Genomic DNA, 13,317 nt, shown 5'->3' on the forward strand with positions numbered 1-13,317 from the left:
TAACATAATATTATTTACTTTTTTATTTCCTCTGCCTCACTAAGTAGAATATAAGCTACATAGAAATGGGAAGATCTTTGTCTATGATTTTCACTTTGTATAACAAGTTGTTAGAACAGTGATGACCTAATGAATGAAAAGATACAATTTTATACTCCCTTGTCAATCTTTGTATGGAAGACATAGATAGCCCTTTTCTTCCTTAAGTGCGGCTTTAATGACTGGTGTTCTGCATAATCTTTCTTGAATGGAACTCACATATATTATGCCACTTAAAATTTGGGATTTTAATTTTATTTAAAGCAGAGAAAGGAGAATGAAGAGAGAGTCTACAGTAATATATCCATGTGGAAAATATATCGCAGTAGGGTTCCTGAAAAATCTGGAATTGTGGGTATATCATTATTATAGATGTTTTTTTGGGAAATAGACCTTAAACTTAGGATGTATTACTCCCAACACATGTTAACACATCACCACAGGAGAATATAGCTTATATAAAGTCAAAGAATCCCACATAAAATGAAAGCAGAATAATAAATGAATTAAATATTTCCTATTTTCCCCAGGCTTTGGGAACATTCTGCCATTGTCAAAATGACATACAATGTGATGTATTTTCCATACTTATTGTATTTCCAGAGCATTGAGGTCAGATTTTTAGAGGAAGAAAAATTATCTTTACATTCATAATGCATTTATAATGTATAATAGTAATCATATTTTGGCTCATTAGATAAATATTTTTGTCTTTTTTTCTGTAATTCTTCTGCTTTTAAAATGTTATAGTAATTTCTTTTTATATACCTGAGTGATAATATCTATTATATTTGCAATTAGAAAATGTAAGTATGACTAAATTAGATTTGACTAAACATACATTCCAGGGTTAAAAGTATGTGGCCATAGCTAGACAGAACAACTTTAGATCTCCCTTATTACAGTAGATATGGATTTTCTCTATTGTAGTAGACAAATTTACTTTTGGGAAGAATTCATACCATCAAAATCTATCTCTGAATTAAGCCAAATGAGAAGAGGATAATGTATCAAAATGGAAACCTTTAGGATGACTTTCAAAAAACTAAATTGTTATTTGATATTCTATAGTCATTGTACCAAAAGGTGAATTTTTAGAAAAAAGGTCAATGACATCATTTGGATTTTACTCTTTGGATGATTTCCAAGTTAGATATCAGTATATTTTCTATTATGTCTTCCTTTTGTGGAATAACAAAATGTTCTTAATTTCAATACTAGGATCTTTTTTTTTCCTTGAGTAAATGATTTTTTTTGGAGTTTTGGTAGATAGGCTGAATTAACGGCTCCCAAAAATATCTAGATTCTAATTCCTAAAGCCTGTACATATTACCTGATATGGTAGAGGGAATTTTGAAGATGTGATTAAGAATCTTGAGATGAGGAGATTACCCTGCATTATCCCAGTGGACCCTAAATGTAATCATATGTATCCTTATAAAAGAGAGACGAAGGGAAATTTGACCACAGAAGACGAGAAAGGGAAATGATCACAGAAGCAAAGAAACAGACATTTGATGATGCTACATTTCTGGCTTTAAAGATGTCCAAGAAAGGGATCATGAGCAATGACTACAGTTCTAGAAGCTGGAATTGAAAGAAACTGATTCTTCCTTAGAGCCTCCAAAAGGAGTGCAGGCCTATCAAAACTGGTTTTGGACTAGTGAAACCAATTTCAGACTTCTGACCTCCATAGCCGTAAGACAATAATACATATATGTTATTTTAAACCATTAGGTTTGTGGTAATTTGTTATAGCAACAATAGGAAATTAATGAGCATAGTAAATCATGTAACTATTCCTGCTACCTTTCTTGCATTTGTCTTTAAAATGCTAAGATCAAACTGTTAACACAATTTTAATCAGCACAGTTGGTTGGTCTTAATGGCATTCATTTTACTCATGGACATTACTCTCAGTTCTACCTCGTTTTCCCTTCATCGTCAATCACTTCTAATTTTCAACACTATCCAATAATATTTTGCTGTATTGTGTGTATTTTGTAAGGTCAGCCAAAGGCATCTAACAATTTCATTTGCTTTCTTTGATTTTCTTTCTTATCATTTTCATCTTAAGCATCTGGAACTTTGTAATGGATTTCCTAATATGATGGTTCTTAGTGACCTTTGAAGTATCACACAAAGGAGATTTTTGTCTCCCAGTGACCCAACACACTTCCTGGTAGTAAGTTAAGGACTGAAGAAGATACTTTAAATCTTATATACTCTAGAGTGCTGTTAATGACACTAGAGCAGAAGTGTACTAAATACACTGTTATATATTCAGCACGACACAGCAGGTTTCATGATCTATATATTTTACCCTTCCTGCAAAACAGTGTTATGCAGAAAGAATATTAAAGCAAATACCCATTGATCATGTGCTTTGTATATATTATTGCATTCTTAAGAGAAAGTATTTTATGTTTCTGAAGCATGGCTTCAGCATATGCTTCTAAAGCATGGCTATGAGCTTGTGCTTATGTAAAGGAGATCAGACATCACTCATAAATTCTAACAGTTTTAACAAACCTTTGCTCTAAGTGTCAAAAATATGTATGAGATTCCCATATCTATCTGTAGTTTAATTTTTTTAAACAGTTGAAATTTAGAAACCAAATTAAAAAATTTTGTTTATAAAAAAACAAAATAATAAATATGTATTATCATTTTGAATAAGAGATATATAAAATAAAATATAATACTTAAACTAAGTAATTTCCAAAAATGAAAAATTGATTTTGGTGTGGTCAAAACAACTAAAAATATTGACAAATTTTTCATGAGTTTCTTTTTAATATAGTTTAATTTTATCTCAAAGACCCACTTTATAATCATCAGTTGAATGTAAAAAAAATGAAGGAGAGTACTGAGATTAAGAGTTTCAGTGGGACAATATCAAGCTTAATATTAAGTGAAATTAATCAAGAAATATACTAACGGTGAACACAAAATTTATTCATTAAATTTAATCTTTAGGCACATTGCCATGATGAATAATACAGGTTATCAAATGAAATACAAAAGTAACATCTATGTTGTCAAATCTCATAGTTCACTAGAAAAATCTAATAAATATAAAACAATTAAAGAATAACTAAAACTATGAAAAATTTACAGATATTAAATAAAAAAGGTCACCAGAAAAAAGAACCTTCCTTCCTTCAATCTAGCTTTGCCCCTTTTTGTTTCTTTTCAACTTCATTTATTTCCTTATAAAGTCATTCATCCAATACTATATGGGAAGCATTATGTAGAGAATAAAATCTGACCCATATAAAACATCTTGTTCTCAAAAACTTACATTCTAATGGAAAGTCACAGCAATCTTTATCATTATGGTAACTGTGCTCTCTTCTAATTGATATTTAGATATCTTAACATCCTCAACTGGCAAAAAGTTTACATTCTCATGAGGCATTGATATATATTAACATATATTTTATCATAAAAAGTGAAAAATGAGAAAACAATGGATCGTGGATCACCACATCAAAAACTAATGATGTATGGTGACTAACATAACATAATAAAGTTTTTTTAAAAAAGTGAAAAATGTTGGAAGAGGTTATTCTCAAGTAGAATGATTGATTAATATACCTTTCTTATCAGGAAGAATCAGGATAACAATATATTTTGAGAATACGTTCCATGAATGGAACTTTGAAGTGTAAGAGATATTCTAGGTGAAAAATAAAAGGAAGAGTTCTATTTACATCAATATTTACTACTAGATAATAAAGAAACAGACCCACGCAAAGAACATTAAAAGATATGCAATTTAAAATGTATTAAAATGAAATAGCAGGTGATAAAAGAATATATATGTGAGTACACAAAAGGAAAAGAAATACAACAGTGGAATAGAGAAAAATAAAGTACTGACATGGTGACAATGTGAACTTCTCAGAGTGGATATATTTGGGTAACCAAAGTGCTTGAGTTTATAGCCCACAAAAAAAATGGCATAATTTGGGGCCCATATAAAGTGAGAATTGAACGTGGCACTCTTGCATGTAAGTGGAATAGCAAAGCTACATTGAAGTGCTACAACCTCAATGAATGGCTGGATTAAGAAAATAAATTTACTTAACAGCACAGAAAGAAACATGGGAGATTTGTCTCTGTAGTTCTAAGACCCAGTATAAAATGTTTCCATATTCTATTCATAACAAGACAGCAAACATCCTTTACATTTGAAGTTTGCCTATATGTTCTCTGGACTTTCCAATAAAACTCAGACAGAAATATTAACCTAAAACATAACTACATCTGGTTATACCATATGGGTATCTGACAGAAGTAAACCTAAAGCCACTGTGGAGATTGTCACACAAGATTCCCAAGTTTTTCCATAGTTAAAGACTATTTAAATTTAAAAATAAATTTAAAATGAAAAGTGCAAACACTCAACAATATAATCTTTCAAAAGTGAAAGTCAGAAGACAGAATGGATTGAAAAATTAGAAAGCCCAAAACTCCAGACAATGGAATTATCTGACAGAGAATAAATTAATTATGTTTAAAATGAGTGCAGGTATGAAAGAATAAAAAAAATTTTTGTGAAAAAGATCAGTATGAAAACAGTTGAATGAGGGGTGCCTGGGTGGCTCAGCCAGTTGAGTATCTGCCTTCTGCATGGGTTGTGACCCCAGGGTCCTGGGATGAGTCCTGCTTTGGGCTCACTGCTCAGTGGGCAGTCTGCTTCTCCCTCTGCCCCTCCCCCTGCTCGTTCTCCCTCCCTTTCAAAAATAAATAAATAAAAAATCTTTAAAAAAAAGGAAAGAATTGAATGAAACATAAAACTTACAGAAATAAAAAAGTTGTAATTAAAAGGTTTAAATATGCATATTTTTAAATGTGGGAAAATACAGTTGATGTATTTTTCTTTATCTCACTAATCTATATATGGTCACATTACATATAAAACAAATGTAAGAAGACTCTGCAAGGCAGAGAAAAGAAAGGCAGTCCAGCTAGGGACATTAGGATCTGGGGATTGACACAGTGATAAATTCCTTGGGTTTTCTGTTTGCCTTATATATCCTAAGGTTGGAGCTGAAGAAACTGGTACTTGTTAACTCCAACAGTTGTAAATAATAAAAGCTCCAACAAAGTCTTTTCTCTCTATGCAAAAGACCAGAAAAGGAGCGGCCTAGAAACACAGAAAATATTTCGATAACAACCATTCTGCTCTAGTCAAACACCGTAGAACAAATGTTGCCCACCCCATTCCCACACGCATACCAGGAAAGGTGAGGAGGGACACAGGACTTCACTCTCCACACTGTGACAAGGCATCAAAACCTCTGCCATCCTAGTCCCAGAAAAGCCTGAATAGGCACCCAGGACTTTTATTTCCACCTATATAAAGCGACAAGATCTCATGGGGAGCATGGAATTCCACCTTCATCCAGCAGGAAAGATACTACTCCCACTCCATGCGGGGGTGGCATGAGAGGCAAGCCTACTGGAGAGGCTTTTACTACTGCGCAATTGGAACAAAGCCACACAGAACACACTGAGAGAGGAGACCATGTGGGGACCCGAATGCCAGGCCCTGCTCAGCAGGAACAGGAACCCTCCTCTCTTGGGAATCCATTGAGGACAAGGGAGGAACCTGCACTTCTATAAAAGTGATGAGGTAACACCCTCCCTCCTCACTTTCACTGCTGGAGAGGTGTCAGAAAAATATAATCAAGATAAGTGTTCATTTTTTTCTGACTAAAACACAATTACTTTTAAGGACTTGTAGGGCCTTTTAGCTACATATAACTTGCTTTGGGGACTACTGTTGGAGAATGGAAATGCCCCATGTGTTGTTTTTTTGTTGGTGATGTAGTCAGGAGTAGCAAGCTTATACTTAACAAATAATTATTGAATGGATTATTGAAAAGATTTTAAAAGTACATTTTTACACAAAAAATACAAATCAAAAATAGTAGTTGTTCATCTTTTAGTTACATTTCTAACAAATTATTATTAATTAAGCACAATAAAAAGCAAGAATCGGTGCCATAACCAAGTGGCACAATTTATATTTTGAGAAGAAATGATTACTTAAGGAAGAGAAAAAAGACCTATTAACATTTCATATTTTGCTAGTAAGATCCATCAGAGTGCTACATGGGTATGATTTAAGAAATGTGCGAGTTACCAATGTTTATGGCTAACCAGCATTATAATTCAATACAATTCTGCCTAAATGAATACTACTGTACCTCATCAAGATGATCCAACATGAGACAAGTGATTAGGAGTGAATAAAAGTAAGCCCTCTGTTTTTATTTGCATGAAAATTAATATGCTAAACAGGAAAATTTAGGGAGAAATTAATTTCACATAATGGTCATTTCCTCAGTGTTTTATTTATTTATTTATTTATTTAATTTTTTTTTTCTCAGTGTTTTAATCAATTTGCTATAACAAAATACCATAGACTTGTTGACTTAAAACAACAGACATTTATTTCTCCCAGTTCTGAAGGCTGGGACATTCAAGATCAACGTGGTACTGACAGATTTGATTGCTGGTGAAAACCTGCTTTCTGGCTTGCAGATGGCTGCATTTTGTTCTGCTGTGTGCCCACGTGGAAGAGAGAGCTATCCCTTGCTCTTATAAAGATACTAATACCACAGGGCCCCACCATCATGAACTCATCTAAGCCTAATTACCTCACAAATATCCCACCTCCAAATACCATTACACTGGGGTTGAGCTTTGACATATGAATTCTGGGCACAAACATTAAGTCCACAACACTCAGAAAGCACATGTAAGAAATAGAATGTAAGGGTATGATTACAAAATAGTTAATATCACTTGATAGAGAACATAATAACCAATGAAAGAAAAATTAATTTCAGGGTGCCTGGGTGGCTCAGTTGGTTAAGCTACTGCCTTCAGCTCAGGTCATGATCCTGGAGTCCCAGGATCGAGTCCCATGTTGGGCTCCTTGTTCAGCAGGGAGTCTGCTTCTCCCTCTGACCCTCTTCCCTCTCGTGCACTCTCTCTCTCATTCTCTCTCTCAAATAAATAAAATCTTAAAAAAAAAAAGAAAAATTAATTTCATTTCTTGACCTCAAGCTTTCTGCTGATTTTGAAATACAAATAATTATGTTGTTCCTATTTGTGTATTTTGTTTTTCCTGGTAGAAAATATTACAATGTGTTCACGATTATTAAAATATCAGGACACAGGTTGTGTCTCGGTGTTTTATGTTTTCCTTTTGTCTTTGTTTGCTTTTCTTAATGATTTTAATAAATGTGGTACATATAATTATACTACATAATATATAATTTCAGATATATATAATTTTCACAGAAAACATCCCTTAATTTTCTGTATTTAATTTATATTCCTATTATTTACTTTTATAATATTAACTATCTTACTTTATTACTTCAGTTTGTACATCTTAATCTGCTTGTATCTTGGAAAGTTTAGGGGACAGTTTTTCCTAAGCACAAAATTTTCAAATTAATCAACCTGAGATTATGAAATTCCTGACTCCCAAATTCCTGACTCCACTATGGCAACAATAGCAGTATTTTCACTGAATTAGTAAATGTTCAGAATCCCAGGATAATAGGATTAGACTTAATGCATATGATTTTGGATCTAATTAATACAACTAACATCCCATGTTGGTATTTTCATTTTAATTAAATTAAAAACTGCCTACTCCTATATGGTTGAAGAAATCCAAAAGATACTGCATGACAAACATAAAAGGTGTTTTAAAAATACACTGAGTATAACCCATCTCCCCACCCCCTTCCCCTCTTAGATGAAAACAATGGATCATGGATCACCACATCAAAAACTAATGTTGTATTGTATGGTGACTAACGTAACATAATAAAATAAAAATAAGTAAAAATAAAAAAAATACACTGAGTAGTATTCATCTTAGGGACTTCTGAAAAAGATAGTGTATAAGATATTAATTTTTAAGGAACTGCATGATTTCTACACCTAGTCATTGTATCAGAGAAGACCATTGTATTAGAGAAGGTAGATATTCTTCTACATTTGTCTTTGAAATTTCCAATCCTTAACAGATAAAACTACCAATACAACTTAACAGATTCAATTTTCCAACTATATCCTCATTATCCCCATAGAAAGGACACTCTTCTGTTTTCAAATATGAAAAATTCATTCATTTAATTTATTGCATTATCATGTTTTGATTATTCAAAAAATATTTGAATTTCCTATCAATACTGCTTTAATTTAGAACTTCTCTAATTCACCACTCCACTTTGTTCTTGTGTAATTTACTACATCTAGTTTCTTTGGTTTTTCTCTTATCATACTGCACTGCAATCATTTTGGTCTTTCTCCTTTATTATAATATAATTTCCTTGAGGAAAGAGCCAAGTTATTATGAATGAGTTCTTCACAACTGAAAACAGAAGAGAATTTTACATATGTGGACACTAAGGGTAAAGATAAAATTTAGGGGTAGCCTGAAGGGAAAAATAGTGCCCAGAATGGACACTGGGAGCAAAACAAAACAAACAAAAGAAAGCAAAACAAGGAAACAAACAAATGACAACAACAAAAAAGGAAACTTTTTGCCCAATCATCATTTGCCCCTAAGTCTAACGACGTTAAAAGAACTTGCATGTGCAATTCTCATTTTAGAGGACATGATAAATGTTTGGTTGAGCAATCCATTCAAATTAAAATGCACAGAGAATTAGCTAAAATAGTAAAATGAACATAGCTATACTTCCTCCAAAAAATCAACTAATATTACCAGAAGAGCACAAAAATGAGACAGGACTGTTACGCAGTTAGAAGAGACACTGAAAAAAACATTGATAAATATTAATCAATTTAGCACAGAAATATAAAGAAACAAGCTGATTCCTGAAAAATACCAATATTGGAAATTCGGGTGAGATACCTGAGCATAAAAAAGATTTTTTTTTTCTGCAAATCTGTTTAAGCAGACAGATGGTTAACTAGATTTATTGTGTGGATCATTTGATAATGTATAAAAATATTGAATCACCACGATGTATACCTGAAACAGGATACTGTATATCAATTATATTTCAATTTTTAAAATTTAAAAATTTTAAATAAATAAAAATAAAAATGATAACATTTTGTACCTTTTTCAGAAAAACCCTCTGGGCTCTCAAGAATAGTTCACAAACATATGCAGGAGAATAATGAATCAGGGTTTCAAATAGATGGCTACAACTAAAAAATATATAAAGCACTTATTTCTCCACATCCCATTCCTGTTACTCATAATTGGGTAACCACCTTATTTCATCCAGGCAAAACATTAGAAGCTAACTCTTGAGAGAGTGAATTAGAGGGACTCAGAACAGGTAGATCCAAGGCAAAGCTGAGGGCATTTTCTGGACAGGAGAATTTAAGTGAAATTTTGGATAGTCAATGTTGAATTCTTTCAGCCATCTTCCCCTCACTAAAATCCTAGAATTCTGAAAAGTTCTTGAAAGTACATAAATACACATGGAAAGAGAGAGAGTTACTTGTAAAATAACACTGATTTAAATAAGAATTTATACTGAAATATTTCCAAATGTGCAGCTGTAGCTACTTGTTTACCTGATATTATTTGGAGTTGCTTAATATATCCAGAATTCAACTGTGATAAAATATATTTGCAATAATGCTTATTTTCTTTAGTAAGATTCTGAAATTAAAAGACACAGAGGGCTACATATCGCAATGTAAGACTGATTATCCTTGTAAATTTATCTTAAAATGCAGAAATAGCTCTAATAGCTCTGTGTAGAAATGAAATTGTTTCCTGCTAAAACCACCTGAGGATGAAATTAAACATATTTTAACTGAGCTATGCCCACAGGAGGTCTCCGAAAGAATCTGTTTGTGTAGGAAATGTATGAATTGCTTTTCTTACCTCCTGAGGTGATCCATGATGATGACCTCTATTGAGGAAATAAGTGCTTTATAGCTTCCCCAGAGTAGAAGTACCAAAAAAAAAAAAAAAGGCAAAATAAATAAATAAATAAATAAATAAAAACTTAGTCTCCAAAAAGATTTCAAATGAGAAGAGCTTCTCAAATAAACAATTTTTCAGTCATTTAATCCACTAGCTGCTAATAAGGGAGCATGCTTTCTGCAGAAGGGTTTGTCTGTTTTTTGTAAATTTGTTTTTTCAGATTTTTGAATCTTTGAAGACATTTGCCTAACCTATAGTTTTGGCCATTAATGCACCAAATTGTTAAATAAAAACAACCTATCACCGATTAAGGGTAAAAGTTAATAATCGGGGCCAATAATATGGTTATTTATAGTAAGATAAACATTGAAATAAAAATAACCTAAAATATAATATGGTAAGGCTCATTAGAATGTTTACTACATAGAATTTTAAATTTTGTTTAGGTACTAAAAAGAAAGTGTTTTTCCACTAAGTAATTCAAAGAAGTAAAGTGCTGGGTATATCATTTCATACTAGTCACTATACTATCATAGAGAAATCATGAGTAGTGTTAACTATAAAAACTCTTTAGTTGGGTTAGCCTGGTGATGGGTATTAAAGAGGGCACATTCTTCATGGAGCACTGGGTGTTAGACACAAACAATGAATCATGGAACACTACATCAAAAACTAATGATGTAATGTATGGTGATTAACATAACAATAAAAAATTTAAAGAAAAAAACAAAACTACAAATCTTAAAAATAAATAAATAAAACAATGGCTTATCACAATTTCCATTCAGAAACACCCCCCCAAAAAAACTCTTTAGTAAAATAAAGCTCTATTACTTTATCCTCATATTTAATCTGAGTATTATTTCACTTATATATATATATATATATATTATATATATATATATATATAATATATATATATATATATATAGGGAGCACAAATAATCTTAATGGATTAAAATTTAATGGAAAAGCCTAATCAATATCTAATGGCTATAACAATATATAATTTTTGAATTACAAATTTTAGTATAATTGGCTATAAAATGTCTCAAGTGAAATTTACAAAATATATATGCAAATGTGTAATAAATTCAAAGAGCCAAAATATGTTAAAATTTATGAAATTTAATTCCCGCATATTGTTCAAATTAAATCAAATGCAATCAATAAATACAGTACATTTGCCATGTAGACCCAAGGCAAAAGCACTGAAAGGAGCCTAAAGACTAACAAATGACTTAATTAGGATATACTCTACCTGAAAGTGAGTTCGAGTCCCACACTGGAGGTAGATTTTACTTTAAAAAATTAAAAATATTTGTTTAAAAGAAAAAGGTACAAATTTCTGGTTATAAGATAAACAAGTAGTAAGGATATAATGTACAATATGATGACTGTTGCTAACTCCTGTATGAGAAATAGGAAGTTATTAAGAGAGTAAATCCTAAGAGTTCTCATTACAAAGAGAAATTACTCTTTTTTTTTTTCTTTCTTCATTTCGTTTTCTTTTTATTGTACTTAGATGATGGACGTTAGCTGATCATTTATTGCAATCATTTTACAATATATGTAAATCAATACATGTGAGTCTTAAACTAATACAATGATATATTTCAATTATTTCTCAATAAACCTGGAAAAAAGTTTTAAAAATATCCAATGATAAGCAACTCAAGGACTCCTTGACAGCCAGAGGAATTTTGCATTAAACAGTGTCCAGCTATAGGAAAATAACGCACCTTTAGGTATATTTTTCTCAACATAAGCACCATATATACGTCCATAATGGCAGAGACCTTTGTTTTTTTCACTGCTATACCCTTAGTACCAAGAAAAATACCAAGAACAAAATATGTACTAAGCATAGCATTTATTGAAAGAATGGTATTAACTACAAACATTAGCAGGAAATAGTTGAGAGTAACACAGGAATCTTACAATTCAAGACTAGAAGCCAATATCTGGAAAGAGTTGGGAAATGTGGTAGAAAGTGTGGAACTAAGAGTGCCTACAAAAGGTTTAAACAAGATCGCCACCTGATCCCTAGAACTGAGAGTTCAGTCCATCATGAAGCTAGAGGAAAGGTTGATTTTGTAGTTAAGTAACTATCAGGGACACTTATAATAGGGATAATTAGAATTGAACAGCTTAAATGCAGTCTAAAACCCTATAATAGTTATACAGATGCTTCAGCAGAAATCTCATAGTTACATGATTTTGAGTGAGATCACATGCTTTTACAATAGCTTTCATCAGCTCTCCAAAGGGAAATTTGACATCTTTTGTTGGGTGAGACCAGCAACTTACATTCCCCGGGACAATACAGTAGTGTTCTTCAGACCTGGGATTCAGAGTTCTGGCTGGACTCATAAAGGTGAGACCGAAGTTAGATACTGATTACGAGTAGAGGACTTGGAAGCACCTGGGTGGCTCAGTCAGTTAAACATGTGACTCTTGATTTTGGCTCAGGTCATGATCTCAGGGTCATGGGATCAAGCCCACCTCAGGCACCATACTCAGCAGGGAGTCTGCTTGAGATATTCTCTCTCCCACCCCCTAACCCCTGTCCTGTTCTGTGTTCTCTCTCTCTCTCTCTCAAATAAATAAATCTTTTTTAAAAAACAGGGAAGGACTTGGGTTTTCTGAGATAAATAAAAATTGTTTTCTAATTAGAGAAAATTACATGAGGTAAGTAAACATTTTGGAAAGTATAAAGCATATTCAATATCAGAGATTAGCAGAGAGAAATAAGTCATATATTTTTAAATAATTCAATGGACTCCTATGCCCTAAAATTCAGCAAAATCCTATTGAAGACAAATCCTATTTGAAGCAGTCTCAAAGAAATAGAAGCCTGAACAATCACAGACTTGATTTTTACCCACAATCATGTGGAACTCCTTCTCTAAAGCTACTTATTTGAAATAAAACTTTTGAATTAAAGAAAAGTTGAGGAGGACATTTTCTATGATAAGAAAATTGTTCTCTACTTAGTTGAGAAACATTTTAAAGTATTACAATATTATTTTTATACAGTTGGTAAATATTTTTCTGACAATTTAGACTGTCAGATTGTGAAAAAATTGAAAAAGTCCTAAGAGAAGTATGAATGGATCTATCATATTTAAAGGGACAAGGATTGATATAGATTGTGTCACTGAATAAACCTAGCTTTCTGTGCTCAAGGAACTTCAAACAACAAAAAATTGTGTAATTTTTATATTTAATTTTTTGTTTCCTTTAATTCTGTACTATATTATAAAACCACTATAGTACAAGTTCTAATGCTAAAGATCTATTTGAAAGCTATAGTTTTCATATAT

The sequence above is a fragment of the Eumetopias jubatus genome, unplaced genomic scaffold (assembly GCF_037043125.1).
Source record: "Eumetopias jubatus isolate StellerSeaLion01/CBP00866 unplaced genomic scaffold, mEumJub1_p1.0 scaffold_3, whole genome shotgun sequence".
NCBI classification, from domain to species: Eukaryota; Metazoa; Chordata; class Mammalia; order Carnivora; family Otariidae; genus Eumetopias; species Eumetopias jubatus.